The sequence below is a fragment of the Otolemur garnettii genome, unplaced genomic scaffold (genome assembly GCF_000181295.1).
Source record: "Otolemur garnettii isolate 467f Iridium unplaced genomic scaffold, OtoGar3 scaffold00004, whole genome shotgun sequence".
In the NCBI taxonomy this organism is placed as follows: Eukaryota; Metazoa; Chordata; class Mammalia; order Primates; family Galagidae; genus Otolemur; species Otolemur garnettii.
The window spans coordinates 40,859,376-40,865,021 of NW_003852399.1; the positions used below are offsets into that span (position 1 = coordinate 40,859,376).

At 34.3% G+C, this 5,646-nt stretch overlaps 1 pseudogene; it reads left to right on the top strand.

The window, feature by feature from the left end:
- Positions 1-2,926: 2,926 nt before the first annotated feature.
- Positions 2,927-3,128, top strand: LOC111728097 (annotated as a pseudogene).
- Positions 3,129-5,646: the final 2,518 nt, after the last annotated feature.

Here is a 5,646-nt window from a genome sequence, read left to right on the forward strand (position 1 = left end):
AAAAAAAAAAAAAAAAAAAAAAAAAAAAAAAAAAGAAAGTAAGAAAGATTAAAAATGAAAGAGCTAACCATTTACTTTAAAAGAGGAATAAAAAAATGAAATAATAAACAGAGTAACTTTAATTAAATACATATCATAAAATACATACACAAAACCAAAGTTCTTTTAAAGAACTAATAAAAGACATACAATTTACTCAAATTAATGAAGACCAGTAATAAGGAAGAAAAGAAAGAAACAAATAAATTACAATTGATCCTTGAACTACAGGGTTTGAAATTGTGTGGATTCACTTTTAGCTGTTTTTTCCCCCATAAATATATTGGAAAATTGCTTGTAATTATGACAATTTGAAAAAAAAAAAAAACTCTTAGATGAACTATGTGGCCTATAAGTGTCAAAAAATAAAGAAAGATATGTCATATATGCTAACAATATATGTAGATACTAGCCTCTTATTTATCATTTGCATCCATAAAAACATACAAATCTATTACAAAAGTTAAAATTTATCTAAATTTACACATGCACATATAGACATATGAATGTATGTGGCACCATACACTTTTGCATGTTAAAATGTGAAGACGCAGACTAGGGCATAACTGCATGAAATTAACTGCTTTACAAATGCTACTAGTATAATACTTTAATAGCACCCCCTCTTGCTTGTTGTAGTGAGCTCAAATGTTACCAGTATCCACCACTGTGTGATGCTAAATGAACTACAAAACAACTGCTTGAGCAGTTTATTCCTCCAATAAATTACATATTACAGTCAAAAGTGATCTCTTGCAGTTCTTGGATATAAAACATCATGTTTAGTGCAATACTGCAAACCGTGCGACCCATACAAAATGCCACTAGTGATGCTGAAAGTGCTACCAAAACCAGGAAAAAGTCATGACATTAAAAAAAAAAAAAAAGAATTGTATCTTGATTAAGGACGGCAGCTGTGATTGCCCCCCATTTCAAGATAAATTTATCCAGTAAAAGTGAATAGGAAATTCACGACTCCTTCTTGCAACTGTGACAGAAGGTACAAAAATCTTGCACTTTTTGGAAAATAAATTTTTGTTTTATATTGAAAATACAACTTTTATGTGGGTGCAGGATTGCTACCAGAAAGGCATATCTGTGGATTCTACTATAGTTGGAGAAAAAGGGGAAGTCATTGCATGACAACTTAAAATGCAGGAATGTGAACCATCTAAAGCTGTTAAACTTAAAGCCAGCAAAGGATGGTTTTATAATGTTAGAAGAAAGTTTGGCTTTAAAAATGTGAAGATAATAGGAGAAGTGGCTTCTGCTATCCAATGGATAGCAGACAAGTTCATAGATGCCATTAAGAAATCATTGAAGAAAAAGGATAATTGCCTAAATAGGTTTTATAGAAATGTCTTATTCTGGAAAAATTGACATAAAGAACCTTTCTCAGGAAGAGAAGCAAGTACCAGAATTTAAGGGCAGAAAGGGTTAAGCTATTCTTCTGCTTTGTGCAAATGCACAAGTTTATAGTCAGGACTGCCCTTATCTATAAAGCTGCTAACCCTTGAGCCTTGAAGGGAAAAGATAAACACCAGCTGCTAATCTTCTGGTTGTACTGCAAGAAGGCCTGGACAATGAGAACACACATTTTTTTTTTCCTGGTTTGGTTACATCGATGCTTTGTCCCTGAAGTCTGGAAGTACTTTGCAAGTGAGAGAAAACTTTTAAAGTTGTTTTGATATTGGACAATGTTTCTGGTCACCCAGACCTCTCTATGAGTTCTATGATGGGAAGTATGAAGGTGGTCTCCTTGCCCTCAAATACAATCTTTCATTTATCCTCTATATCAGGGGTCATAAGGCTCTTTAAGGCTCTTTATATATGGTACCCTATGGAAAGGATTGCCAATGCTGTGAAATAGAACCCCAAGAAAGAGCATCAAGAAAGTCTGGAGGGATTATACCACTGAAGATATTATTGTTACAGAAAACCTGAGAAAGCTATTAAACCAACCCAATAAATCCTGTAGGAAAAAACTTGATACAGATGTTGTCTGTCATGCTGCAGGATTTACAACAGAGCCAATCAAAGAAATCATAGACTAGATTGTGAATATGGTTAAAATAAAAGGTGGGGGTAAAAGCTTTCAAGATAAGGCTCTTGGAGGCTTGGAGAGTAAATAGACACCACCACTAGAAGGATTAACAGAGGCTTCAAACCAGGGTTAGATTACAGGGAAGAAGATGTACAAGTAGTACCAGTGATACCAGGCAGGTGGCACCCCAGCCAGCTCAGCTGAGCGGGGCTGGAGGACCTGCTGCTTTGGTCTTGGCAGTGTTGGTGGCAGCTGGCAGATGAACTAGCAGGCTGGAGCATAGGCAAGTGGGGGGAGCTTCCCTCTCCCAACAGAGGCTCTAGTAGCCAAAGGAACCTGCACCAAGTGGGGGAAAACACTGGTGATTCCTCCAGTGCATCCCTCATTGGTCTATTTTCAAAACCTGCTCCTGATTGGTCTGTTTTCAGGACCCAAAAGCTCATTGGACAACTGCCCCTATATAAGCCCCTAAGCAGAGAGCCCAAACACAGACGTCCATAGACCTCGGAGAGAGAGCAGGAGAGCAAGAAGGTTTGATTCTTTGTGAGAGCTGTAACACTTGTAAAACCTATCTTACTGCTGTATCCTGCTCTGCAACGAGGCTTGGCTCTTTGTGAGAGGGGTAACACTTGTATTATAAGACCTATCTTACTGCTGATCCTGCTCTGCAAGGAAGCTTGATTCTTTGTGAGAGCTGTAACACTTGTATTGTTAAATAAAACTTATCCCGTGGTCGTTACTTCATTCTTCGAACCACCGAGACCAAAAGCCTGGAAATCCAGTATCAAAATCTGGTATCACCAGGGAAAAAAATGACACTGGATAACTTGTCAGAAAGGTGCCAAGACTACATTTTCAGGATAATTTCTATATTTTGTTACTAGAGAAGTTTCTCTGAATCTGTAAAGCCGGCTACACAAGGAGGAGACTCTGCTTTCTCTCCTCAGCCCGAAGCCTGCTGGTGGTTTTGCTTCATGGCAACTGTTGTTTGCCACTGAAGATGGTTCTCTTCCTCTGTGAGCATGAATATATAGATGCCTGCTGTTCTGACATGGACCTCTCTGACACAGGCACTGAAATTAAACAAATTGTGGAGGAAATATTGGAAATGTATAGAAATACTTTTAAAGAAATGAATGAGTAAAAAAGCCAAACAGAAATAGTGATGGTTTCTGTGAAGTGCTATAAGGGCTGCCTCACCTGCCGCCCCTCCTCCCTCCTTCGCCTCGTCTATTCACCACTCCTGGGACAGCAAGAACGTATCTCCTTTTTGTCCTGCTCAGCCTACTCAACATGAAGATGGTGAGCTTCAAGAACTTTATGAAGATCCACTTTCATGTATAAATAGTAAATATATTTTCTCTTCTTTGTGATTTTCTTCATAACATTCTCCTTTATCTTAGTTTATTGTGAAAATATAGTATATAATACATGTAACATAAAAATATTTGTCAATCAGTTGTTCATAATATCGATATGACTTCCCATGCACATTAGAATATTAGTAGTTAAGTTCAAGGAGAGTCAGTAATTATAGGTATATATTTTTTGCAGTTTTGGCTGGGGCTGGGTTTGAACCCACCACCTCCGGCATATGGGGCCAGCGCTTTACTCCTTTGAGCCACAGGCGCCACCCTATAGCTGTATTTTTAACTGTATGGAAGGTCAGTGCTCCTAATGTCCAAACATCAACTGTATGTAAGGAATAAAAAAAAGAAAAATATAAGAAACTACATATACATTCAAAGTGCCTATAATTTTATATTAATAAATTTAAAACTATTTAAAATGGATTCTATCCTAGAGAAAGTACTTTTAAAAGCCATCTCAAGAAAAAGTTGAAATCATGAAAATATATAGAAATTAATTAGAAATTAAAAATATTCCTTCCAACCACTAAGTTCGATAGTTTTATAGCTGAGTTATTCTAAGAATTTATATCTCAGGTATTTTCTACTTTTACAAACTCTTCCAGGAAATAGAAAAGAGAGAGCATCTGTCTCTTTACATGAGGCTAAATTTAAGTACATATTAAAATCAGGTGCCAGGATAAAAAATAAAATCATAAAGGAATCTCAGTGATAAAAATAGTTTTAAAATTCATGAATAATATATCAGGGGGTAAGGAAGCCCAGCAATTTATCAGAAGCAAAACTAAACAAAACCAGAATATATAATAACTAAGATTCACTTACTCCAAGAATTCATGGCTTATTAAACATTGGAAAAATTTTAATACAATCTATCACAATAAAAGAATAAACCATAAAAGCTATACAGGAATATTAATAGATACACAATAAGTAAAAATAAATAATATCCATTTATAATACAGAAACTTAGGAAGAGCAGGTCATTTACCAGGCATGAATCAAGGCATTAAACGAAAAGCATACTTCATAATGATGCATGAATATATTTTCTTTAAATCGTAAAGAAGATTATTATGTCTACCTGCACCACATTATTCAACATTGTGCAGAAGTTTTAGCTGCGGCAGTTTGAAAAATAACAAGGAACTGTAGTTATAAGAAATGCAACAGATGAAGCAAATGGCTATTATATAAAAATGATACAATATAGAAAGCCCATCCTAGCCAAATCTGAAGAGAAGTTATTATAATTAGGATTACAATTTGATTAGATCATTCAATAGATAAATGCAGGTCTATATATTTTATATGCCAACTAGAAGTAGCTAGAAAATATATCTGATATATCTGAAATAAATATGTAAACACAGCAGAAAATAAAAATGCATGAGACTTTTATTAAAATAAAGTAATAAAGTTATTCTAAACAAATAGAAATAGCATCTTTCCAGATGAGAATCTATACTATCTTAAAAATGAAGAGTTTCCTCAGTTGGTTTGTTTTATAAATATGCTTCCTATATTTTAAAGTAAAAGGAGATAAAACAGGAGGATGTATGTATCAGTCTGCAAACTCCCCAGCTGAAACTGATTGGTCCAAAGGTGTTGCTTGTAATGGAACAAACAATTGTATATACATTTCACTTTGCTATAGATAGGAAGAAAACCACTATTCTAACAGAATAATATGTCACAATGAAATTAGTTAGAGCAGAATGAAAAAAGTCATATATATTAATCCCAAAGAAAGTAAGAATAAAATTAATGAAGGTAAGTGCATAATATAAATAATATATATTAATAAAAATAAAAGTACTCATATTATCAATAAAAATCCCTGGTTTCTAAAAGCTTTATCTTAAGCATATGTGTACATTACTGTCTAAAAAATGAGTGCTTTTTTCTTGTACAGGTGATTCATCATGATTACAAAAAATAAATCAATAACTTATATTTGTATAATAAAGAAGAATATTTATATGATTATTCTAGTACTTGTTACAGTTGATTTAATAAAAACTAAAGCCTCATGTAAAAAAATTTTTTTTAAATTAGGCATTAAGCATTATGATCATTATTAGCTGTTAAAACTGTCAGCTACCAACTAACTACACTAAGAAGATTATAAAATCCCAACCCCTGAATCCTACTTTTGCCCAGGGGTCAGAGCTGTGGCTGTAGCCTCCCCCT